We start from the raw sequence: 27,636 nt of genomic DNA, 5'->3' as shown, positions 1-27,636 counted from the left end.
TTTTGAAAACATATATTAGACACAAAATGCTTTCATATGATGTAACATTCATTACCATAGAAACAAAAAAAAAAATCACAAAGCCAAAGACTTATCAGCAGCCCCTCGTAATACCCTTAAATCGGATTTGGGAAGCTATATATATCTGCTTTATAACCTGTTTATTAGGTGACTCGTTTACGTGCAGAGTAAGCAGCCCTATTCTCAAAGAGTAATTAAACGTTCATAAGGTTTCTTCATATTTGGCAGGCTTTTTAATTGCCTAAAGATCGTTAAGGATACGAATTCTGAGACCTCCACTGATTGCTCAATAGACCCTCTGGACTCACGCCGATCTGAAGGCAATTAAAGAGCCTGACAAATAGAAGGTAGATTTTTTTTATCCGTCTAAAATAAGATTTCCTTTCCTCGTCATGCAAATTACTGAAGTTTTTTGTTTGTTATTTCTGCTAAAAGGGAACTGTGTTTTTTACAAACTTGGCATAAATCAATGGTAAATGTGAATATAAGCAACTTAGAAACAAAAAAGAAGTAGATTTGTCTGATTGTGATATATTCTGAGATACTTTTACCCTTTCCTCCTATTTACTTAAAAAAAAAAAAAAAAAAACAGCTCAAATCCTTGGACTGCCAGCACAGAAGGTTTTCAACTCAATATTGTTATACTTGCGTGGAGTAGAGAGTGAGCAGCAGAGTGAGAAAACAGGAAGAAGGAGACAGGAAAAGATTGTGCTGAGCTTTCCAACAAGTCTTTTACCTCACCTCAGAGCTTGAGTAACATCCACACAACTTAGTACTGCCATACATTTCCTTCATGCCGTTGCTGCATCACTATGTGCTAACCAATGAAATAACAGTTTATCCTTTTGTGTGTGCTATGATGTGTTTTGGAAAGATTATAGGAGCTAGTCTCCTCCCACCAGCTCAGAGTGGATTGTAAAGTAAAAGACGACCTGCGAAGGGGAAGAATAGTGAACTTGCAGAATGCAAGATATTTAATAGCCAGAAATGGCATTAATCCTCATGTACATACAGGACAGCTTATTCTGGAAAGTTACTTGAAAGTACAATTACTCTTTAAATAATTGCACTTTTGTTTCACAGAATATTAAAAAAAAAATATATATGTATTGATCATTTTAACGTTTACATATAGAACTTGCCTACATTAGAGGAATAACTTTATAAATAATAATATTTATTCATTTATATAGCACTATTCCACAGCGCTTTACATACATTGCTTTTCTTGTTTTGCAATATTCTTCACAATATGGTATAGTCTCTAAGGCTACATGAAATAATATAAACATGACAGATAAGTTTATGTTGATAGTTTATCACTGAACCCAGAGGTGGACGTAGTAATACAAAATCCGAAAGCTAGTTCTTCAAAGCCAGGAGCAGTGTTCGAGGTGGTGTATGTTCTTTGTTCTTATTAGGAATTTCTACAAAACTTTGGATTTCTTTGCTCCTGGGCTCTTGGCACTCTTCTTGTCATGACTCGGCCATCTTGCTCAAAGCTTGGACAGTAAATGTCATAATCATTACTGCATTGCTTTCTGTTCATTAAAGTTTAAGATCGAAGAAAAAAGAATTTTATGCTGAAAAAAGAAAGTAAAAAAAATATTAAAAATTGCAAGTTTTAGATTTATGCAGATGATTGATTGAAAATACAGTCACACTTTAAATGCATGGTATTCTTTCCTGTTTTGGACAAGGAGATAGGAGTGAATTTCCATGGATACTGCTTCAAGATCTTATCTACCTACATGATGGAGGTTGAGGCTTTAAGGCCATGTCTCACTAAGCAACATCGCTAGCAACATCACTGCTGAGCCACGACTTTTGTGACGTAGCAGCGATGTTGCTGTGTGTGACATCCAGCAACAACCTGGCCCCTGCTGTGAGGTCGCTGGTTGTTGCTGAATGTCCTGGACCATTTTTTAGTTGTTGCTGTCCCGCTGTGAAGCACACATCGCTGTGTGTGACAGCGACAGAGCAACAACTAAATGTGCAGTGAGCAGGGAGCCGGCTTCTGCGGACGCTGGTAACCAATGTAAATATCGGGTAACCAAGAAGCCCTTTCCTTGGTTACCTGATATTTACTTTCGTTACCAGCGTCCGCCGCTCTCACGCTGTCAGTGCTGGCTCCCTGCTCCTTGCACACATAGCCAGACTACACATCGGGTAATTAACCCGATGTGTACTCTGGCTAGGAGTGCAGGGAGCCAGCGCTAAGCGGTGTGCGCTGGTAACCAAGGTAAATATCGGGTTGGTTACCCGATATTTACCTTAGTTACCAAGTGCAGTGTCGCTTCCACGCGTCGCTGCTGGCTAGGGGCTGGTTGCTGGTGAGATTTGCCTGTTTGACAGCTCACCAGCAACCCGTGTAGCGACGCTCCAGCGATCCCTGCCAGGTCAGGTTGCTGGTGGGATCGCTGGAGCGTTGCTTAGTGTGACGGTACCTTTAAATCTGACCAATTAGGTTGTGCAAATCCGGCTATTGCTGTTGTGTCTGCAAATAACTACCAACTGACAAAAACTTCCACATATACCGAATTACTAGCACTATATCTGGGGAAAAAATGAAAACTGAGTTAATCTATTTCTTCAAACACCCTTTTGGAGGTAATCAGAGATCTGTTATATTTTCCAATAAAGTACTTTTATGATGAGCAGCTCAAAAGATTTTGCACTTTGACTCATTAAAGGTAATCTGTCACCAGGCTTTTTCTTCTCCATCTGAGAGCAGCCTAATGTAGGGACAGAGAGTGCCTGATTCCAGCGATGTATTACTTCCTAGGCTACTTGCTGTCATTTTGATAATATCACTGTTTATCTGTTGCAGATCTATCAGTGCTTAGAATTCTGAGTTCTGTATAACCCCTCCCACACTACACTGTGTGCAGAATTATTAGGCAAGTTGTATTTTAGAGGATTTTTTTTTTATTATTGATCAACAACTATGTTCTCAATCAACCCAAAAGACTCCTAAATATCAAAGCTTAATATTTTTGGAAGTTGGAGTGGGTTTTTTTAGATTTGGCTATCTTAGAAGGATATCTGTTTGTGCAGGTAACTATTACTGTTCAGAATTATTAGGCAACTTAATAAAATCCAAATAATTTTCCCATCTCACTTGTTTATTTTCACCAGGTAAACCAATATAACCACAAAATTTAGAAATAAACATTTCTGATATGCAAAAACAAAACCCAAAAAATTAGTGACCTATATAGCCACATTTCTTTATGATGACACTCAACAGCTTACCATCCATAGATTCTGTCAGTTGCTTGATCTGTTTATCAACATTGCGTGCAGCAGCCACCACAGCCTGCCAGCTGCTGTTCCAAGAGGTGTACTGTTTTCCCTCCCTGTAGATCTTATATTTTATGAGGGACCACAGGTTCTCTATGGGGTTCAGATCCGGTGAACAAGGGGGCCGTGTCATTTTTTTTTCATCTTTTAGACCTTTACTGGCCAGCCACGCTATGGAGTAGTTGAATGCATGTGATGGAGCATTGTCCTGCATAAAAATCATGTTTTTCTTGAACAATACCAACTTCTTCCTGTACCACTGCTTGAAGAAGTTGTCTTCCAGAAACTGTCAGTAGGTCTGGGAGTTGAGCTTCACTCCATCCTTAACCCGAAAAGGTCCCACAAGTTCATCTTTAATGATACCAGCCCATACCAGTACCCCACCACCACCTTGCTGGCGTCTGAGTCGAATTGGAGCTATCTGCTCTTTACTGATCCAGCCTCTGGCCCATCCATCTGGCCCATCAAAGGTCACTCTCATTTCATCAGTCCATAAAACCTTTGAAAAATCAGTCTTAAGATATTTCTGGGCCCAGTCTTGACGTTTTATCTTATGTTTCTTGTTCAAAGGGAGTCGGTTTTCAGCCTTCCTTACCTTAACCATGTCCTTGAGTATGGCATACCTTGTGCTTTTTGATACTCCAGTAACGTTGCAGCTCTGAAATAAGGCCAAACTGGTGGCAAATGGCATCTTGGCAGCTTCACTCTTGATTTTCCTCAATTCATGGGCAGTTATTTTGCGCTTTTTTTGCCAAACACACTTCTTGCGACCCTGTTGGCTATTTGCCATGAAACGCTTGATTGTTCGGTGATCACGCTTCAAAAGTTTGGCAATGTCAAGACTGCTGCTTCCCTCTGCAAGACATCTCACAATTTTGGACTTTTCAGAGCCCGTCAAATCTCTCATCTGACCCATTTTGACAAAGGAAAGGAAGTTGCCTAAAAATTAAGCACACCTTATTTAGGCTGTGTATGTCATTACACCACACCCTCCTCATTACAGAGATGCACATCACCTGATTTACTTAAAGGAGTTATCCGGCTTCTTTGACTTTTTTTTTTTATTTTCCTATTGGGCTACATTGGGGCAGGTAAGTAGATAGAGACCACTTACCTGCATTGCTGTCAGCCCCTCTCCCCCGGCTCAGAGCGGTCATGTGACCGCTCCTGCCGCGATTTTGCTGCTTCCGGTCATTTCATGTCAACATGGGCAGGGCCATGTTGACATGCAAATGTGGAACAGCATGTCGTCACCCTGCTGGGCTGTACAGTGCGATGAGCCCCACCCCCTTCCCTGCACCCTCCCACACATTCCCCCGCACCTCTTTTACTCTCCAGTAACCTCCCCCTGCACTGCTGTGGGGTCCGTGACCTGGGGGAGGGGCCTGGCGGCGGCGCAGCGCAGCGCTGCTTCTCATCACTGCCCGGCTGTCTGTGCTCTCTTCAGCACAGCGGTGACGTCACTACTGTGCTGATATGTCCAGAGGACAGACAGCTGGCGAACGTGCAGGAGCGGCGGGGACCGAGGACGGGTGAGTATGTCCTCCCTACATGTGTTCCCTATGGGGGGGGTGCGTGTGCGGTGCAGAGCCATATGTGTGCATGTGCAGAGCCATATGTGTGCGTGTGCAGAGCCATATGTGTGCGTGTGCGGTGCAGAGACATGTGTGCGTGTGCAGAGCCATTTGTGTGCGTGTGCAGAGCCATATGTGTGCGTGTGCAGAGCCATATGTGTGCGTGTGCGGTGCAGAGCCATATGTGTGTGTGTGCAGAGCCATATGTGTGCGTGTGCGGTGCAGAGCCATATGTGTGTGGTGCAGAGCCATATGTGTGCGTGTGCGGTGCAGAGCCATATGTGTGCGGTGCAGAGCCCGATGTGGGGCTGTTATTTGCAATGCTGTAGTGATACCAGGTCAGGTGCTGGGGAAGAATACTGACGGAATGTGTGTGCAGGGGGCGGGCAGAGGGCAGGGCTGGACACTGGGGAGGGGCTGGACACTGAGGCTGGGTGGTGACAGCTCTGACTGAGGTTTTGCACAGGAAGTGGTGAGTTTGCTGGATCTGAATGTAAACAAGAGCTGCAGAGAATAAAGGGATAATTCAAGAGGAACAAAAGTTAGAAAACAAAAAATAACAAATGTAGGTGTGATTTATATGACAATACAGCACAGATAAACTCAAAAATTTTTGTTCAGCTAATGTCGGACAACTCCTTTAATTGGTAGTTGGCTCTCAAGCCTATACAGCTTGGTGTAGGACAACATGAATAAAAATTATGTGATCAAAATACTCATTTACCTAATAATTCTGCACACAAGTGTATTGGTTGACAGCTTTCTGTTTGTGTACACTGTAAATTTGCAGAAAGCCATCAATCAGTGGTGGGACTGGGGTTAGAAAGCAGGAGGACTACAATGCAGGACAACTAGTCATCTAGTGATAATCTACTTATAAAATACTGATTGTATTGAAACTGCAACAAACAGCCTAGTAAGTGACATATTGCTGGAATCAGTTTGTTTCTACATCATGCTGTTCTCAGATAATGCAAGAACTTGCTGAGAGATCCCCTTTAACCCAATAAGACTACAACCTTCATATGTAAGTTGACAGTGTGGTAACTGATCACAGCAGAATACTCTGATTCCTTGGACCAATTGGTCTGATCTTTTCAAGGCCTCATTCAAAAGTCATTGATTTTTCTCGTACACAAAAAAGTTTCAGCTGGGTTTTTTTGTGAATTTTTGCCATCATAGTTTTGTCATAGCTTCATCAGTTTTTCTTGGACCACAATACAAGATGTAAGAGATGTCCCTGGAAGGTGAGATCACCTGAGAGAAACTTGGCTATTTTGAATATTTGATGAGGCAAACTTCACTAGACATTAAGATGCCTCTCAGAATGGTCAGTAGAAAATGGAAATAGAAGACTGAAGGCCCATTGGTTGAACACAATGAAGAATGAGAAGCCATTGAAAATGGAAGCATGGTAAGAAATGGCCTACGGAGTATCCAATAGAAATGCTACCTATATAGCCCTTTTCTTGCCCTACAACAATCCGAGAAACTCCTCATCTTGAAGAAGCTTACGAATCTGAGGTTCAATAAAGACTCCTTTCTTACTCAACCTTGGAAATTTATCAATGAGATACTTGAAGGGTTTTGTATTTCTATCCATTGTCTTTACAAAGTTCTTCATCATACAACAAGACTGCTTTTAGGCTTGTTTTGGAAAAATTGATGAAGTGCCTTCATTCCTCTGGATTATTGCTTATCTTCAGAGCTTAGATTAAACTGTTGATGTTGTTCCATGCCACAAGATCACCCTCCATGAAGAAGTATTTTACAAGATCTTTATCATGGTTGTGGAAAAAAGAAATCCAACCATTGCCCGCTAGGAGATTCCACTGCTGTAGCCTGGAACCTAAGAGCTCAGCCTAAGGCGGGCTTTGCACACTACGACATCGCAGGTGCGATGTCGGTGGGGTCAAATTGAAAATGACGTACTTCCGGCATCGCATGCGACATCGTAGTGTGTAAAGGTTCGATGATACAATTAACGAGCGCAAAAGCGTCGTAATCGTATCATCGGTGCAGCGTCGGCGTAATCCATAATTACGCTGACGCGACAGTCCGATGTTGTTCCTCGCTACTGCGGCAGCACACATCGCTGTGTGTGAAGTCGCAGGAGCAAGGAACATCTACCGGCGTCACCGCGGCTTCCGTAGGATATGCGGAAGGGAGGAGGTGGGCGGGATGTTTACATCCCGCTCATATCCGCCCCTCCGCTCCTATTGGCCGCCTGCCGTGTGACGTCGCTGTGACGCCGCACGACCCGCCCCCTTAATAAGGAGGCGGGTCGCCGGCCAGAGCGACATCCCAGGACAGGCGAGTCCATGTGAAGCTGCCGTAGCGATAATGTTCGCTACGGCAGCTATCACAAGGATATCGCAGCTGCAACGGGGGCGGGGACTATCGCGCTCGGCATCGCAGCATCGGCTTGCGATGTCGCAGCGTGCAAAGTACCCCTAAAGGCCCCTTTACACACTGAGACTTTCAGCGATCCCACCAGCGATCCCAACCTGATAGGGATCGCTGGTAAGTTGCTAGGAGGTTGCTGGTGAGAGGTCACACAGTCAGACGCTCCAGCAATCCCACCAGCAACCTGACCTGGCAGGGATCGCTGGAGCATTGCTACACGGGTTGCTGGTGAGCTGTCACCAGCAACCAGTGACCAGCCAGCAGCGACGCACTGAAGCGATGCTGCGCTTGGTAACTAAGGTAAATATCGGGTAACCAACCCGATATTTACCTTGGTTACCAGCGCACGCAGCTACACGTGCAGGGAGCAGCGCACACTGCTTAGCGCTGGCTCCCTGCTCTCCTAGCTACAGTACACATCGGGTTAATTACCCGATGTGTGCTGCAGCTACATGTGCACAGAGCAGGAGCCGCGCACACTGCTTAGCGCTGGCTCCATGCTCTCCTAGCTACAGTACACATCGGGTTAATTACCCGATGTGTGCTGTAGCTACACGTGCAGAGAGCAGGGAGCCGCGCACACCGCTTAGCGCTGGCTACCTGCTCTCCTAGTTACAGCACACATCGGGTTAATTACCCGATGTGTCCTCTGCTACACGTGCAAGGAGCAGGAGCCGGCACTGACAGTGAGAGCGGCGGAGGCTGGTAACGAAGGTAAATATCGGGTAACCAAGGACAGGGCTTCTTGGTTACCCGATGTTTACCGTGGTTACCAGTGTCCGCAGAAGCCGGCTCCTGCTGCCTGCACATTTAAGTCCCCTTTACACACTGAGACTTTCTAGCGATCATGCTGCACAGCGGGAAACAAAGGACCAAAGAATGGTCCTGAACGATTTGTAGCGATCAGCAACTTCACAGCAGGGACCAGGTCGCTGATGTGTTTCACACACTGCAATGTCGCTGGGGAGGTCGCTATTACGTCACAAAACCGGTGACGTTACAGCGATGTCGTTTGCGATGTTGCAGTGTGTAAAGCCACCTTTACTCTTTAGAGATCCAAATGTTTATAGACATTGTTCAGTTCACTTTTTTTTGTACTGTGTGGTTCTGTTGATTCAGTTTGCTTTGCGTTATAAGGTGTGGTTCTGTTGAGGTTGCTTACAGAAAATCTGGGTCGTGAGAGGTGGATGTTTCAAGAAACCAAGTGTTCTCTTCTTCCTCACTTGAATTGACTGAAAATGTTTCTGGTGCTTTTGGAATCAGCAGGTCTTCTGTATGTGTTCATGTAAGTATTGCAGATGGAATGTTTGGATTCTGTCAAGTCCACTTCCTTAAAACTCACATTTTTCTATAAGCCTGCATGATGGTGTCATAAGTAATTACAACCTCCTTTGAATCTTGAAAATTTGAGCCAATCAGCAAATTTAAGCATCATAAAATTTTCAGCACCACAAAATTAGTTGAGTTCAACTATTTATGTTTCTGAACCAATTTGGCTGTAGAACAGTCAATCTGTATCAGTTGTTGACATACCATTGGTACAACCTATGCAGCTGCACAGGGGGCCCAAGAAGTAAGGGGACCCACTTCTACCTACGAAACAGAGAGCAGCTTCTGCCACAGACACAAAGAAAGGTTGATATACTGTATTTGTATAGGGGCCCTTTTCTGTCTGAGTCTGCCACTGATCTTTATACATCATTAAATAGATTACCTGATCTTGATGGATGAGAATGATGTACTGACTTTGCAAATCCATGCCAGATTGCCTTTATAAACTTTTTTGAATACACAGCAATTAAGTCTAGAGATACAATGCCTGATTTTATGAATCCAAGCATACTGAGGCTGCAAACTGTATCTCCAGCCCATCTAGCGTACAATGCCTTGAAAAAATATTAACTTTTCCACATTTTTTAACATTACATTTTTCACTTAAAAGTATCTTATTGAGATTTTATGTGATATAACACCATTAACTGCCAAGTATTTATGCAGTGTAAAAGAAATGATACATGATTTTCTAAATATTTTAGAAATATAAATCTGAAAATTGAAAATTATGACATGCATTTGTATTCAACCCCCCTGTGTCAAAAAATAATTTGCAGGACCACCGTTCACTGCAAGTCTTTTGGGATGTCTCTACCAGCTTTGCACACCTAGAAGCTAAAAGCTTTGCCCTTTCTTTAGAAAATAGCTCCAGTTCCATGAAATTAGATGGGGAGTGTTTGTAACGACTGAATGCCGGTCGTTATGACTATTAAGATACGATAGCACTATGGAAAACCCAGGGACACAAAGATGGTGAATAACAGTTTTCTTTATAAGTCTCAAAAAATGTTTTTACAAAAACAAAAAAAAACAAAAAAGTTCTCTTTCAACTTATGGGCCCCAACAGCCCGGAATAAACAATAACAGTTTATGCAACTTGGAGGACTTCAAGTGTCGGTCTGTAGAGGATGAACTGGACTATATCCCCCCCCCTATACCGCTCCCTTCCTTATCTATTATTGGGGCTTACTCGGGTGCACTACTACAGATAATGGCACGTGATCCCTCCAAGGATATAATCTTACAACCACCTCCCCTTATGTTTACAATGCAATCAGGGTACCCGGCCAACTTCCCATATACAGTCAGCAACAAGTAAATGTATGTACATGTACCTCTATTCAATATTGTGTACCTCACTGCCCACAGACAGTGTGATGAAGCAAAGGCAGAGTAGTCTGTTATTATCAGCACAACACAGCTTAACCTCCAATAACTTCCGGTTCAGAGCAAACGCCTCAGGATAAACATGAAACACCGCTCCTTCTCAGTGAATAATCTGTTGAAGAATAATCTTCCTTCTTTATCCTATCTATCTGTCCCTGACTGACTATTATACACCGATCGGTCTCAGGTTAATTGTTACTCACTGATGTCTTCACCCAAGATGGCGTCCGTCCCCTCAGACTGCTTCTGATTCACTCTTAAATGATTTTATCCAAACAGTTTCTGGAGAAAAATTCACTCAATTCCCCTCGTCAGGGGTAGTAGGAGCTCCAAGGAAAAAAACGAGTAAGCAGTCCCTCAGATCCTGACTGAAATTTTCAACCGTCTCTCTGTGTCTACGTTACCAGGGAAACCTAATGTAACCCCTTACTGTCTAGCAGTGTGCCTGCCCTCTAGTGACACCTAGTGGCCATTTAAGTTATAGCATAAATATATATATACATTAACATGCAAGTTTATCTTATGTACATTTTCACCCTGTTACATGTTTATGAACCAAAATTTTCAATTCTTGCTGCAGCTTCTCTGAGATTTAGGTCTGGACTTTGACTTGGCCATTAACACACATGAGTATTGTTTAATCTAAACCATTCCATTGTAGTTCTGGCAGTATGTTTAGAGTCATTGTTCTACTGAAAGGTGAACGCCCCATTCTCAAGTATTTTGCAGCCTCTAACAGGTTTTCTCCAGGATTGCGCTGTGCTAGGCTCCATCCATTTTCTCATCAACTCAGACCAGCTTCCCTGATCCTGTTGAAGAAAAGCATCCCCACAACATGATGTTGCCACCACCATGCTTGAAGATGGGGATGCTGTTTTTGATGTGCAGTGTTGTTTTCTGCCACACATAGCATTTTTCATTTAGCCAAAAATGTTCTGCAATGGTCTCGTATGACCGGAGCTCCTTCTTCCACGTGCTGTGTCCTCTGCATCAGTGTTCCCCAACTCAAGTCTTCAAGGCCCACCAACAGTGCATGTTTTTAGGAATTCTTTAGCAATGCACAAGGGTTGGAATAATCAGCTGTGCAGGTAACGAAATTATCACATGTGCAATATGAAGAAAATTCTGAAAGCATGCACTGTTGGTGGGCCTCGAGGACTGGAGTTTGAGAACACTGCACTACATGTCTTCTCACATATGGCTTACTTTCAAAAATAGCTTTTTCATTGCCTCTCTTCCATAAAGGCCAGATTTATGCATCTTCACAGTTTCCCCAGAGAGACCATGAACCTCTTGGCTGCGTCTCTAAATAGTGCTTTCCATGCTTGGGATGTTACTTTATGTGGTCGGCCTTGTCATGGGGGGTTTGCGGTTGTGCCATTCTCTTTCCAGTTTTCTATGATGGATTGAACAGTGCTCTTTGAGATGTTCAAAGCTTGGGCCCCAACTTTTGTTTCTTGGTGTTGCAATTTCAATTTTGCAGAGTGTATCAATGGTAGATTTAGGCTGTGTTCGCACGTAGCGTAATTGCATGCATTTACGCTGTGTATTGCACTGCAGCGTAAATGCTTGCATCCTGTTTCCCTTGCACAATCTATGTAGATTGTGCATGACACGTGCGCACGTTGCTTTTATGAACGCAGCGATTTGGGTGCTAAAATTTTGACCCAAATCCGTGCGTTCATAAAATGAGCATGTCAATTAATTTGTGTATTCTGGATACTGCTCCCACTCTGTCTATGGTGGGGGCAGCATCCCGAGCGCCTGAAATCGGCTTTTTCCTACAAAAAAAACTGCATCCCTTATGCAGTGTTTCTGCAGTGATTTGAAGCACACATGTGCTGTCAAATCGCTGCAGAATATTCAGAAGTTACGTGCGCATGAGCCCTTACACAGATTCCAGAAAATTCTTATCGGTCAATCACAGTTTCAGGGGTGGGACGATGGAGACTAAAATAAATATTGATACAGAACAAACCTACTGAATAACCCCCTTAGCAATATTTACATATTTAGTTGAAAAATGGGAGTTCTTTGAGAGTACATTAGGAGTCTAGAAACACATCCTGAGTGATATTTCATGAACTTGACACACTGGTGACCATTGATGGTTTTTCTAGTGACAGATCTGCTTTAAATATTGGAGTATTCCAGACATTAAAATGACCGAATAATCACTATAGTTATTGACCACTCTCCTTATTTATTCACTTCTGTTTTTTATTGCTGCATTTTATCAAGGTTTTTTTACATTTTAAGCTTTTTTCTTTTCCCCATGGCCAAACCAAATGATTACATTCTGGAAAAAAAAATATTTGGAGGAATGAAACAGCTATGTATATCTACAAGCTTTATCAATGCCTAAAGATGTCTCTAGTGAATAATTGATTGACATATGTATGTTGATGCTTTTTATTTGAACGGCTTTGGAGCAATAAAAAAAAAATAGAATCCAATTTATAGGAAGTGACCTAGGCTTGAACTAGAGGTGTGAAACAGTATCTGACATGAAATCGCCATTGACCACTGAGTTGGGTTGAAGGATGTTCGTGTGCTTCATGTCACTACTGATTTATCTACAATAAAGCACTGAACAGTGTGAGTGTGTTCTCTTATCTCTATAACTAGAAGGTTCTGAGATGTATCACTTTATCAGACAGCACATGGATCAAAGTGAGACATGTGGCACAGCACTGTAGACATTACAGCTTCCTCTTTCTTATGGCCCCTCGTGACTATCACTCTAAATTATGCTCAGCACTCTGGATACAATATATTAAGTGCTCAGAGGAGATGGATGAATCAAAGGTGATATCATGGTATCATAAATAGGAACCATGGCGCTTATATTCAGAATGAGACAACGTACTTTATTCATAGGGCGCAATTGACATAATACTGTACATCCTTATTGGATTGTTTACATGTTACAAAAGATATAGTTACTAAAGTTGTAGAATACTTGAAAAACAGATGGTTTAGTCTGTCTTGGACCTTTCTCACAGTGGTTTTCTGAGTGTGCCGGAGCTGAGCAAAATTATATGGATCTCAATGAGTGGAGGAAGCAGCCTATTCTGCCTATCATTGAGCGATCCACCACCATCAGAATAACACCATGAGGAAGGTCAGGGATGGACAGAAACATCCACGACTTTAGTATTCTGTTACTTCTTTAACTTTACTACCTCTATTTTCTTTTTTTTTTTTTTAAATTATACTCTAAAACACCCTGGTAGGATATACAATGTTATGCAAGTAATTCTTATGAAAAATAAATTATATTTAGAGTGAGATGAAGCATTGTGTTTTCTTTTTATGATATAACCATAATTTACACCAAAAACGTGCCTTCTACCTCATCTGGAATCAAGACGTCTTTTGATAGATTTTTAGGCCTTGTGCCCACTTTGCTTTTTTTCCTTGTTTCTTCTAAACAATAAAAGCAAAGAGAAAGCATCCCAGCCAAGTCTATGAGAATCCTGACTTGCTGTGCCGACATTGCTTAATTTTTTCTTGCAGTTTTTCTTGCTGAAAAAAGAAGCAGCGTGCCTATTGTTTCTGCATTTTTTCCTGCTTTTTTCACGAATTTACTTCATTGGAGTCAGTGAAAAATGCAGGAAAAAATGCATGTATAATGCACACGTTGCATTTTTTGTGAGGTTTTTATGTGCTTTTTTGATGTCACTGGGGTTCTGGTGACATCACAAGGTGAATCGAGTTCGTGCCGGCCGATCACCGGGGTTTCCTGCAGATCCGCCAGCATGAACTCTGTTCACCTTGTAACGTCACCAGGACGTTACCGCAAGGCTTTGCTGGAGGGAACTCCAGTGATGTACGTGCCCTAGTCTGTGAGGCTATCCGTACCTCAGTAACCCGGGGTCGTCATGGTAATGACCCAGGGTTACCATAGCAGCAATCGGGTCCCTGTGATCACATTATAGGGACCTGATTGCCAGGGAGGTGTAAGCGATTCCATTCCCTGCTTCCTGAATGCTGTGATTGCACTGATCGCAGCATTAAGGGAGTTAAACTGCTGGGAATGGCGCGGGCACCGCTTCAGGCAGTGAGAGCCAGGTCCTGGCTGTAAGATCAGCCGGTGACCTGACGGCGAGCTACAGCACCTGAAGCTATGCGATCGCCATAATTAAAAAGTGCACAAAAATCATGGAAAAGAGAATGTAAAAAAATGCGCAAATGCAATATAAAATGTCCGTTTTTCAGCTGCTTTATTTCTGCCAAAATATGCTTTTTTCTGTGCAGATTTTCTGCACATAAAAACACAACGTGGGCACATAGTCTAACCCCTTATCGCACCTTGCGGTACATGTACATCACGGTGAATTGTTATTTGAGGCACAAAGCTCAAATGAAGGTCTATGCCCATGCCTTCTACCCCAGAAGCAAGTTATTACATACACCTGGGCTCCCACTGGAACAGCGAGCCTGCTTTTTGATTTTTTTACATTCTGAGGTTTCTCTGCCCACGCATGCAAAAAGATCACTTTCTCTGTCCTGCTATCAACACGCCTCGCAGACTGACCATGGGATGCCGAAGGGTTGAAATGGTAGCCACTTTGAGCCAAAATTCAAAACTGGTACAGGTGAAAACTACAGCTTTTTGTGCTAAATAATAAGTCTTGTCTATAAACTAGTTGGATCCAAAAATCTGATGACCAAAAAAAGTTATTTTATTTTAATTATTATTTTTTTAAGTGTTTGCAAAAGAAATAAAACATAAAAAATAGTCGAATTTAGTATTATCGTTATTGTATTGACCCACAGAACAAATTTTACATGTCAATTATGCAAACAGTGAATAGTGTTTAAAAATAAGTGTGTAAATATAATATAAATATAATAAAGTATAATAAAAAAAATGATCAAAACATCATACACGCTAAACATTGTACCAATGAACACTACGTCTTGTTTTGAGGAAAATGAGCTCTCACACAGCTATGTTTGGTGAAAAATGTCACTTATTGGAAATACAGTAGCACAAAAATAAATTATTTTTTTCAAACAGCATATTTCCTGTATAAAAGTAATAAAACAAATAACATTTTAAAATATTGGCTTTGCTATAATCATACTGGCTCACAGAAGGAAGATAAATACTTAATTCATGCAGCAATGTGGAAAAACTCAGAATGGCAGAATTGCTGATAAAATGAATAATTTATTCTTCTTTCCCCTAAAATGTAATACAATGTATATGTACCCCAAAATGGTGCAATTAATAATTAAAATTCATCCCACTAAAAATAATCCTTTGTATGGTTACATCAAAGGTAGAATAAAAATGTTGTGGTTCTTTGAATACTGCAGTGAAAAAAAAAACTAAAAATGGGTAAGTACTGAAGGGGTGTAAATTGTGACATTAGGTGTAAAAAGTGTATAAAACACATAATAAATTGTGAAAGCATCATATATACAGTACAGACCAAACGTTTGGACACACAATTCTCATCTCTATAACAACTATTAGGCTGGACTCACACGAGCGTATGGCATCCGATGCGAGAGCATCGGATGCGATATGCTAATGTCCCCCGGCTCAGGCTCTGCTGCTAGCCTGAGCCGGGTGTCATGCGACTGTAACCCGATCTTGCGATCGGGTCACAGCTGTGAAGCTGAGTGCAGGCGCTGCGGAGGAGAGGGAGGGGTTAATCCTCCCATCTCCTCCACTGTCAGCCTGTGCGTAGATCGCACTGCACTGGGATAACATCCGAGTGCAGTCCGATGTATCTCTCGCATCCATTCACTTGAATGGGTGCGAGAGATACGGCGGTAGCAGCAAAACGCAGCATGCTGCCGCTTTTCTCGCATCCAGAATCTGGATGCGAGAAAAGCTGACCAACAGCTCAACCTCATTGCCTAACATTGGTCAGAGTGCAATGCGAGAATTTCTCGCATTGCACTCGTCCGATTTTCACGCTCGTGTGAGCGTACCCTTAAGAGGAGACTTTGTGCAGCAGGCCTTCATGGTATAATAGCTGCTAGGAAACCACTGCTAAGGACAGGCAACAAGCAGAAGAGACTTGTTTGGGCTAAAGAACACAAGGAATGGACATTAGACCAGTGGAAATCTGTGCTTTGGTGTTATGAGTCCAAATTTGAGATCTTTGGATCCAACCACCATGTCTTTGTAGAAAAGGTGACTCTACATGCCTGGTTCCCACCAGGAAGAATGGAGGAGGAGGTGTGATGGTGTGGGAATGCTTTGCTGGTGACACTGTTTGGGAGTTATTCAAAATTGAAGGCATACTGAACCAGCATGGCTACCACATGATCTTGCAGTGGCGTGCTATTCCATCCGGTTTGCGTTTAGTTGGACCATCATTTATTTTTCAACAGGACAATGACCCCAAACACACCTCCAGGCTGTGTATGGGCTATTTGACTAAGAAGGAGAGTGATGGGGTGCTACGCCAGATGACCAGGCCTCCACAGTCACCAGACCTGAACCCAATCGAGATGGTTTGGGGTGAGCTGGACCGCAGAGTGAAGGCAAAAGGGCCAACAAGTGCTAAGCATCTCTGGGAACTCCTTCAAGACTGTTGGAAAACCATTTCCGGTGACTACCTCTTGAAGCTCATCAAGAAGATGCCAAGAGTGTGCAAAGTAGTAATCAAAGCAAAAGGTGGCTACTTTTTAGAAACTAGAATATAAGACATATTTTCAGTTGTTTCACACTTTTTTAAGTATTTCATTCCACATGTTTTAATTCATAGTCTTGATGCCTTCAATGTGAATCTACAATTTTAGAGTCATGAAAATAAAGTAAAATCTTTGAATGAGAAGGTGTGTCCAAACTTTTGGTCTGTGCTGTATGTTATGAAGGCATCGATTGCAGTAAATTTTTCCTCTTTAAGGCTATGTGCGCACTTACCGGATTTTGCCGCGGATTTTCCGAGGATTTGCTGCATGTTTCGCTGCAGAAAATGTTCATAACATCTCTGCAGTGAATCACCAGCAAATCCTATGGAGAAAAAAAATCCTGTGCGCACTGGGCGGAATTTGACAGCTGCATGTTTTGCTGCGGGAATCCCGCAGTAAAAACAAGTGCATGTCAATTCTTTTCCGCACATCGCTGCGGGATTTCACTCCATTGACTCCAATGTTAATCATGAAATCACGCAGGGAATAACGCAGGCAGCAAATTCTGTGCGGTTCACTGCGTTTTCCTGCGTTATTCCCTGCGGTATTTCGCGGTTTACCTCCGGTAATGTACATCGCCTGTCTGCGGTTTGCAGGGAAGTGATGTCATTACAGGAAGAGGAAGCCGTGCAGAGCGTAAACACAAACACATCACAGACACAGAACACATCACAGACACAGAACACATAGACACAGACACATAGAACACACATAGAAAGAAAACGGAAATATAGAAAACAAAGAACGTGGGCTCCGCTGCATATTTACCTTCCAGCCGAGGTAAGCACACAGCGGCGGCCCGGTATTCTCAGGCTGGGGAGGGCGAGGGGCAGGGTTAATGTCCCCCCTCCTCACTCCCCCTCCCGCAGCCGAGAATATCAGCCGCAGCTGCCCTGGCACTGTCGCATGCATTATGCGGCAGCACCGGCGTGTCCTCGGCTCTTCTTGCTGCCGTGTAGCAGTGGCAGCAAGGTAATACAAGGGGTTAATGATGGTGGGGGACCACCGCCATTAACTCCAGGCTTGATCATGGCAGCGTCTATGTGACAGCTGACATGATCAACCCGTAAGTAAAGTGAATAAAACACACACACAGAAAAATCCTTTATTTTAAATAAAACAAACAAGCCTCGTTCACCATTTTATTAACCCCTCCCGCACCAAAGCTCCGGCGTAATCCACCGCTCCGGCGTAATCCACAGGTCCTGCGCTGCTTACATCCAGCCGCGACTGTCACAGACACAGCGCTGAATGAAAGCAGCAGACAGCAGAGGTAATTACCGGTCATTTCCCACGGCCGGTAATGTGAACTCACTGCCGACCGTGGGAAATGCAGCGATCTGTCCTCTATCTATCTATCTATCTATCTATCTATCTCTCTATCTGTCTATCTATCTATCCCTCTATCTATTCTTCTGTCTATCTACTATCTCAGAATTAAATGACTTTTCTTTTTTTTTTTTTTTTCTTCAATGTGCTTTATTGCATTGAATGCAATAAAGCACATCCCAACCCGCACGCGGCAAAACCGCGGCAATACCGCGAACAATACCGCGGTAAAACCGCGGCAAACCGCATGCGGTTTTCGGGTGTGGTTTCCCGCGGTTTTTTACCGCGGGTGCGGTAATTTTGAGAGCATGTGGAATTTTCTCAAGAAAATTCCATTTCCCAGTGCGCACATTAGTTGCTAAAATTATTTTATTTTCAGACATTAGAGAATATAATGGGGCAGAAAATCAGACCCTCGAAACGCCAGAGCAGTTCAACATCCTTAGCGGTGCAGACATTTCTGTTAACGAGAGCAAGTTCAGTAGAAAAAAAAAAGACTTTGATTTTGGATTTGTAAAACTCGTCTTCATTCAGGATAGTCCAAGTTTCGAATTGTCTAATGAGCTTAATTAGACAAAACATGAATTAAATCTTTTAATAAAAATGAGATCTCTCACAAAAGTATTGGTATGGACAATGGCCTAAATTAATCAAAGTTTTTACGCCATAAAATACTCTGACAAGTCACAAAATGTTTTTGCAATGCAAAGTTGAGTGCAAATTTTGCAATTTTTGAAGTTTTCACACCAGTTTAGGGACGTTCCGCCAAAATGGGCAGAGCTGGGGAAGAATCAGGATAGGGCGTAGCCATCCCCACCCATCAAATTTTCAAAAGTGGCCGTGTTTGTTACATCAGAAATGTGACTCCAGTCTCTGAATTGGAATAACATTTCTGGCCAGGCACACGGCTGATAAGCTGCGCCAAATGCCTTATGTAACAAACCCCTTAATAAATTCAGCACATCTTATTCCTGCACACTTCTGATTAAGACTGTCAGTCATAATGAATCAGGGTCAGTGTGTTTTACTTGGAGGTGTTGGGCAGTAGGCTCGGAGACTCTGTGTAATTGAGTGGCACTGAATATGTTTATTGAGAGACAATGTGTTATAAAACTGCTCAGCTGTATCAGAAGATAATCGCTTTCAACCTGATCCACTGTATTGGATTGAAAGTGCTTTGTCTGCCAACCATCTATCTCAGAAGAAGGCAAGCCAGAGAAAATTAACCTCCAAGTTGTCACATCATGGAGATCTCAATAGAAATCCATGGGGCCTTAGTTTTTTGTTTTATTACTCTGTCAACAGGATCAAATTCTTTGATTAAGGTCTCTCTAAAAACGCTATTGGCAACCTCATCACCACTGCTCATTTTAAGGCCTAAGACATACGGTATGAAAATCGGAGCGAGTGCAATGCGATGTTTTATCGCATTCCACTCGGACCAATTTTAGCCTATGTCCCAGCACCCATGAGCAATTATTTTCTCAGCCCTAATCGGACCGAGAAAACAATCGCAGCATGCTGCGATTGTAATGCGAGTCTTGTTTCTCTCGCACCCATTCAAGTCTAAGGGGTGAGAGAAAAATCGGACTGCACTCGCAGTACATCGGTGCACCGCGAGGGCAGGGCGAGAATGGCAATAGCTGGCAACAGAGGAGAGAGGGAGATAAATCCCTCCCTCTCCTCCTCAGAGTCGGCCCGTCCCCCGCAGCTGAGGTCCGATTGCATGATCGGACCTCAATCGCAGTGACACTTGTATGACACTCGGCTCCTGTTGTGCTGCCAGCGTGAGCCGAGTGTCATGCGAGGATCGCAGTATATCCCCGTGTGGCACCTGCCTAAGGATGTTGATGTTAACAGTTACCTTGACTTTTCAAGTAGCCATTATCCCAAATGGATTAGGAATAGGGTTGGGTGGACCCGAACTGTAAAAGTCCAGATCCGTGCGGTTTCAAAGATGCCCAGGTGCCGGACCCGTGCCCCGTGATTCTGGGTGCTTGAACCGGTTTCGACACTAGAGAAATGAAAAAAAACATAAAGGAAAAATAAAGAAAACAAGAATGAAGCGAGCGCTTCATACTTACCAAGGCTCTGTCATGGCGGCAAACTGCTTTCAGGTTGCGCATTCACTTCCTGTGCCACGCATTAGGCTTGTCGCATACACACGGCTTTCCCTGCTTTTCCGCCCACCAGCCGTACTGTCGTCTGTGATTTGTTGCAGTCAGATGCGCCCCCAGCCTGTGTAGCAGCGTTTGAATGCAATCACTGACAGACACTGTATGCGGGTCAGTACCGAGGTATAAAAATAAGTAAATAAAACAATTGGAGCAGGGTCCCCGGTATTCTGATACCCAGCACAGATAAAGCCCATAGCTACAGGCTGACGACCCAGTCCTGCGCTTATCTTGGCTGTGTATCAAAAGAAGAGAAACCGCATGCAGCTTTTTTTTTTTCTTCATTATTTAAATAAATAAATAATTAAAAAACCCAATGTGCGGTCCCCCACACTTTTCATACCCAGCTATGGTAAAACCAGCTGGGAGCTGGTGTTCTCAGGCTGGAGAGACCCAGCTTAAAAATATCAGCCTCCAGCCGCCCAGAATTGTCAGATCCATTAGATTTCAGCACCAAATGTGGACCTCCTGGCAGAAAACCGCGGCAAAAGGCATGGCAAAAAAATGCCTAAAAAATTGTGTTTTTTTGCCATGAGGTGTAGTTTGGGTGCAGGAATATGGTGTAAAAATTTCATCACCAAATTTGCATCCCTTACCCCAAAAATGCAAAAAATTTGGGGGGGTTTCTGCCAGAAGGCGCAAATTTGGTGCTGGAATCTGGGGCAGATGATTTCAGCACCAAATGTGCATATCTTGGCAGAAAACCGTGGCAACGAATTAAAAAAAACAAGGTTTTTTGCCAGGAGGTGTAGATTGGATGCAGGAATATGGTGGAAAAATTCACCAAATCTGCATCTCTTGGCAAAAAATTGTGGTTTTCTGCTAGGAGATGCAAGTCTGTGAACTCAGTGAACTCCCCTGAGGTCAGGTTGCCTGCGATGACTGGTGAAGAACTGTGGGAATCTCCATCTGTGACTGCAAATGACCTAAGTCATGTCATCACTCATTGCACAGCTCATTCATTCTGCACTCACGGCGGGCAGTCATGCTGCTCAATGGATGCTTGCTGTGATATTCAGATATAGCAGAGCTGGAATCGTGGGATCTTGTGTGGATTGTGATGGACCTCAGGGGTGTTTTGGAGTTAATAAAGGGGTAAAAGAGGGTGTTTTTTGTATTTTATTCCAAATAAAGGATTTTTTCTGTTTGTGTTTGTTTACTTTCACTTACAGATTAGTTATGGGGGTGTCATAGATGCTGCCATTACTAATCTAGGATTTAGTAGCAGCTGTAGGCTATTATTAGCTCTATTAAATCATTACCCCAATTGCCACCACATCAGGGCAATCAGGAAGAGCCGGTAAAGTGCTGGGCATGTCACATCTAATGGATGCGACAATTCCGGGTGGCTGGAGAGGCTCTCCAGCCTGAGAATACCAGCCCCCAGCTGGCTTTATCTTTGCTGGGTATGAAAATTGGGGGGACCGCACATCAGTTTTTTAAATTATTTATTTAAATAATAAAAAAAAAAAAAAAAAGCTGCATGCGGTTGCTCTTCTTTTGATACACAGTCAAGATAAGAGCAGGGCTGGGGCTGTAGCCATGGACTTTATCTGTGCAGGGTATCAGATTACCGGGGGATCCTGCATCAATTGTTTTATTTAATTCTTTTATACCACGATACTGACGGTAGATGCTAGATGTATAGGGTCCTTCCAGGAAGACATCATTTCAACATGCCCCCATCACATGATAGGGGTGTGTTCATAATGTTTACAGCCCCAATAAACATTCTTCTTTTAACTCTACGTGGGCATGGAGTTGTTTATAATAAAAGCGAGGGTCTGGGGGTGAGAACCCCACATAGGGGGAGTGCGGGGGGGGGTTGGGGGCGAAGACCCAACTTGCATGGTTATGGTGGATGAGAGGAAACATCACCACGCTCACTAACCAAGCCAGTCACACCCACTATATGGTAAGATCACATACATTTTAGGCTCATGGCAGATACTAGAGTGTATGGGCTCCTTCAGTCACACTGCTTTCTCTGGCTGTTCTGGTGCTTGTGATTGGATGCAGTCAGTTGACATGCTGCCACTCAGGGTGGGGGCGTGTCTGACTGTGGGTCTGATTGTAATTAGCAGCCAAGGCAGTGAATGCGAGGCATTGGAGCAGCGTGCAAATATGCCGGAGCCTTGGTAAGTCCACTGTTTGCGCTCCTACTCCTCTGTCCTTTGTACCACCATTTTTAATCTCCAGATTCTGATCCCCATAGACTTATATGGGGGTGGATTCCAGTCCGGATCCGATTTTTTTTTTTTTTAAATACAGAGCAGACTCGGCTTTTTTTTGCGAGTCTGCCCAGCTCTAATTAAGAACATACCATGAGGGCAATATTAGAAAAAAAAATGGGTTGTATCCTGGGGCATGGTCCATGAGTAAGACAGCATAAGCCTATACTCGTAGGTTTAAAGACATACCCTTTCCTGAACCTTGTATCATCCAGTCTGGCTCTGAGGATTTTAAATACTTCAATAAACGTTTAATGAACGTTTTAAAGAACTTTCTATGAAACTGATCTCTGGCTTCTGGATGCAATCCATTTTTTCTATTTGAAAACTGATTGCCACATTTCCATCCTTGTGGGGAGCCCAATCCTCTTTGACCGATTAGATTAGCTGACATCGTTTTCTTAAGGCTGCTTTACACCAGACAATCTATCGTGCGATAGATCGTCGGGGTCACGGTTTTTGTGACGCACATCCGGCATCGCTGGCGATGCCGGCCTGTGTGACACCTCCTAGCGACGCAGTATCGCTCACAAATCGTGAGTCGTGTACTGCTCGAAAGGTTCCATAATATCGTTTAGTTGTTCATAGTTTCCGGGGTAGCACACGCCGCTCCGTGTGACACCCCGGGAACGATGAACAGCAGCTCACCTGCGTCACGTGGCCGCCGCTGGCTATGTGAAGGAAGGAGGTGAGCGGGATGTTTAAGTCCCGCTCATCGCCGCCACTCCGCTTCCATTGGCCGGCGGCCATGTGACGTCGCTGTGACGCCGAACGTCCCTCCCACTCCAGGAAGTGGACGTTCGCCGGCCACAGCGAGGTCGCATGAGAGGTAAGTATGTGTGACGGGGGTTACCAACTTTGTGCACCACGGGCAGCGATTTGCCCGTGACGCAAAAAGGACGGGGGTGGGTACGATCGATTGTGAAATTGCACAATCGGTCGTACCGTGTAAAGCAGCCCTTACTTGATAATATTGACATATACATTCCGAAAAACCATGGATATCGATTTTTCTAATGAATCCAACATTTTTAAAAATAGATTTCAGAAATGGTACCCGTTGAACATCCTTAAAGATTCATTGAAACGAATAAAAAAAAATCTGAGACAAGCGGACTGTCTATCAAAGAAATCTGGAGATCAAACAGTGGCTAAAAAACCTGACAAATATAATACAAAATAAAAAATATGGTTTTGTCACTACTGTCATTAGATCCCATAAGATCATCCACAAGGATTCTATCCAAACACTGGTCCATTGTGAAAAGTGATCATATTTTATCAAATCACATTCCTGCTGTGCCAAATATCATATTTAGGCACAATATGAATCTGAACAATCTTGTACCCCAAGTTGTATTCTATCGGATTATACAGGAATAAACAATGATGAGGGGAGATCATCCATTCACAGGTCTACAGGGATGCTTCCAGTGTAGGAGTCCCAAATGTAAATGATGTTCTATCATTAAACATGGTTGTTCTACTCTTCAGTCAGCAGTTAGTTACTAAGGAGGTGTTTTACATGAATTATTTCTTCAAGTGCAACACCTTCTTTGTTGTTTATTTACTGGAATGTGATTGCAATCTCCAATACATTGGAAAACTGTGCTCAACAAGTACCGATATAATGTAAAAAATGGCATTCTCAATCAGAGTGTAACAGTGTATCCAAACATTTCTTTATTAGAGCATAGTAATAAAAGCATAAATTTAAACAATAAAAATAGAGATACGGTATTTCAATGAACCGCTTCACTACTCGTCATTTTTTTTTCTTTTTTGTGCTTTTCTTTTTCCTCCCCTTCATCCAATCGCCATAATGTTTTTATTTTTCCTTTAACATAGCCATATAAGAACTTGTTTTTTGTGGGATGAGCTGTACTTTTGAATGAAACCACTCATTTTATTATATAGTGTACTGAAAAATGGGAAAAAAAATGCTGCAAAATTGAAAAAAAAAAAATCAATTCCATGAATGTTTTTTTTGTATTTTATTTACAGTGTTCATTTTATGGTAAAACTGACCTGGCATTATGATTCTCTAGATCAGTACGAATACATATTACATACATTAATTTAAGTTTCGGAAGAAAATTCTGGTTTGTAAGAAATAAATAAAAAATAGCTTTTGGCTCCATGTTCTCAGAATTGTAACATTTTGATTTTTTAGCATCTGGGGTTAAGTGGCGGCTTATTGCTTGCACCCTGAGCTGATATTTTTACTGATACCATTTTTGGGTAGTTGTGATGTTTTGATCACCTCTTTTGCATTTTATTGCAATGTTGCGATGGCCAAAAAATGTAATTCTGTCATTTTAAATTTTTTCCACTTACGCTGTTTAGCAATCTGATTAAATAATTTCATATTTTGATAGCTCGTACATTTCTGAACACAGCAATAGCAAATAGGTGTTTTGTTCTTTTTAAATTGTTTTAATTTATTTTCAATGAGGCAAAAGACTTGTCATTTTAACTTTCTTGGTTTTTTTATATTTTTAAAATCTTTTTTTAACACTTTTTTGTATTTACTAGTTCCCTTAGGGGACTTGAAGCTGTCATCATCTAATCTCTTGTGCTTCACAAATCTGTAGTAATGGAGGTGTCTGATAGATGCCTCTCCATTACTAACACCAGGGATTGATGCCAGCTGACACAATACAGCTAACGTCAACCCCAAAAACCATTGCCCTGATTGCCACCGCAACAGGGCAATTGGTTAAAACTGAGGCAAAGTTTCAGAATTGGCGCATCTTATGGAAGTTGCTGTGGGCTGCTGTTTCTAGGCTGGGAAGGGCCCAATAACCATGGACTTTCCCAGCCTGATAATACCAGCCCCAGCTGTATGCTTTACCTTTGCTGGTTACCAAAAATAGGGGGACCCCCACTTCATCTTTTAAATTATTTATTTATTATGTTAAAAGAGGCTAAACACCCTTTAGAGCCACATGAAAGGCACTAAAGGGTTCAAGTTTTTATGTGTGTGTGGGAAATTATATAGCTGCAGGAAATCTATCTATTCTATGTAATATCTTTTTGTTATCAATCAATCTATAGATTTGTCTATTTTTTTTCTCCTTGAAGATGTGTGCGTAAAAATTGCACACTATACCAATGGTCTGTGTGTCTTTCAATTTTTTCACGCACCCATTTACATTTATTGGAAAATCTCATCCAATCTACACAGTCAGGCTGGAGTCACACTTGCGATTAACTCACACGAGTGCAATGCTAATCAATGAGGCAGCTCCAATCTGCTATTTTTTTCTCAGTCCAAATCGGACTGAGAAAAAAATCGCAGCATGCTGCGTTTTGGTGAGTTTCTCGCGCAAGTCTCTTCAATGCAAGTCTATGGGTGCGTGAAAAAAACGGATGTCACACGGACGGCATACACACCATCCTAGTGACATCCAGTTTTCTCAATAGATTTCTAGCAAGTAGCAGAGAACACTGTAAATGCTCTTGTACATACAAGTACATGAGTAGCAGCTGCTGAGGGTAAAAACTGATTGCACACTGACAGCACACTGACAGCACACTAATGAAATGTGAGAAGAAATTGTCCGACTTTCTGGCATGAGAATCGGACCGATTTTACAGTCGTAAGTGTGATTCCAGCCTCAATCACAGCATCCTGTTATTTTTTCCTCAGTCTGATTAGAGTTGAGGAAAACTTGCAGATCTGACCTGCATTATTGACTAACATTGGTCAGAGTGAAATGCAATGTTTTCATACATTGCATTCCTCCGTATTATACGTCAGTGGGAGTGTACCCTTAATCAGACACAAGTGCTCTTAATTGCCATTTAGTTGGGTGGTCAGAAGGAAGGTTGGTTCTTCCAGTGTCTGAGCCCTCAGGCACAATTTTTTCCTGCACCCAACCACCCCTATCACTAGACTGTTAATCAGTTATATGGTTCCCAGTGGCATTCTAAAAGCCTTTAAAGAAACCCCATCCCACCAGAAAAAAGTACTACAATTAATATACAGAAGCACAACAATAAGAATATTTTCTAATTAATACTTTTAAATAATAGTCAAAGTATTACCAAATAACAGATATTTCTACCATACTGTTACTGAACCAAAGTCCACTATACCAAGAGCAATGTTATCAATAATGCAATATGCAATGACAAAGTAAAAAATAATGATACCACACCACAAACAAATATTTCCATCACTTAGTATGTGAATATATCCACCATCCTGCTTCTGAATAATACCTACTCTACGCAAAGCCAATAGTAATAATAATATGGTGCCCTACACAGTTACAGTAATTTTCTTTTGTTCCCCCAATTGTTATAGGATCCCCAAAATAAAATATATTACAGTAATACTGTAGTGATGTTTTATTATGACCACCTCTCAGTAAAAATGTCCTCCTCTGTGGCCCTCAAATGCTAATGCTTATGTCTCTTTTTGTGGTTACCTAACAATAGTAATATTGTCCATTGTGTCCCCTTACAGTAGTCATCATTGTGCCTAAATACAGCAGTAATGCCCCATTGCCAAGAGGCACCCATACCATAGTAACGATGCTTTTTTCCCTTTATAAATTGACAATGTCCCTCATTGCAGCCCCATACGCTAATTAAGTCCCCCATTGTGGCCCCATATGCAAATAAAGTCCCCCATTGCTGTGCCCATATAGTAAAAATATCCCCCATTGTGGCCCTCATACACTAATGATCCCCAGCAACAGTAATGCCAACACAGTGGTCTGCATCTCATAGAAGATAAAAAACCATGTCTTTCACCTGTGCCCACTCCCACAACCAGAAACTCAGTTTCATCTTCCATTGCTCAGGTGGCGAAATGCAAAGACACCAATGCACTGTGTGTTAATGGGACAGCTGACATCAGCTGCTGCTGATTCCCTCTTGGTCTATGGCTTGTTGTAGGTATTGTGGGGCAGGGAGCAAGTGGCTACCTACTCTGCAATAGTGGAAGTGCGGCTAATGATGCATATATAGCTAAAGCTAGCACTGGCTACCGGTGGGACCTTCTTAGCCCCACCCCCCGATAGATACCGCCCTCCACACAAGCAGTGTTCTAGGAGTCCTCTACATTACAGGCCTTCAGCCACAGAAGAGTAAAGTCAATAAACGTGAGCACAAGGTATAAAGCAGACAGATCGGTAGTCTTTAGTACGGTGGACTGCTGGAGTAGTACGGTCATACAGCCAGGGGGTTTATATTCTGCATGGAGAC

This window comes from Anomaloglossus baeobatrachus, chromosome 2 (assembly GCF_048569485.1).
Source record: "Anomaloglossus baeobatrachus isolate aAnoBae1 chromosome 2, aAnoBae1.hap1, whole genome shotgun sequence".
NCBI lineage: Eukaryota > Metazoa > Chordata > Amphibia > Anura > Aromobatidae > Anomaloglossus > Anomaloglossus baeobatrachus.
The sequence above is the reverse complement of the archived record's forward strand: the minus strand, read 5'-3'. Positions refer to the sequence as shown.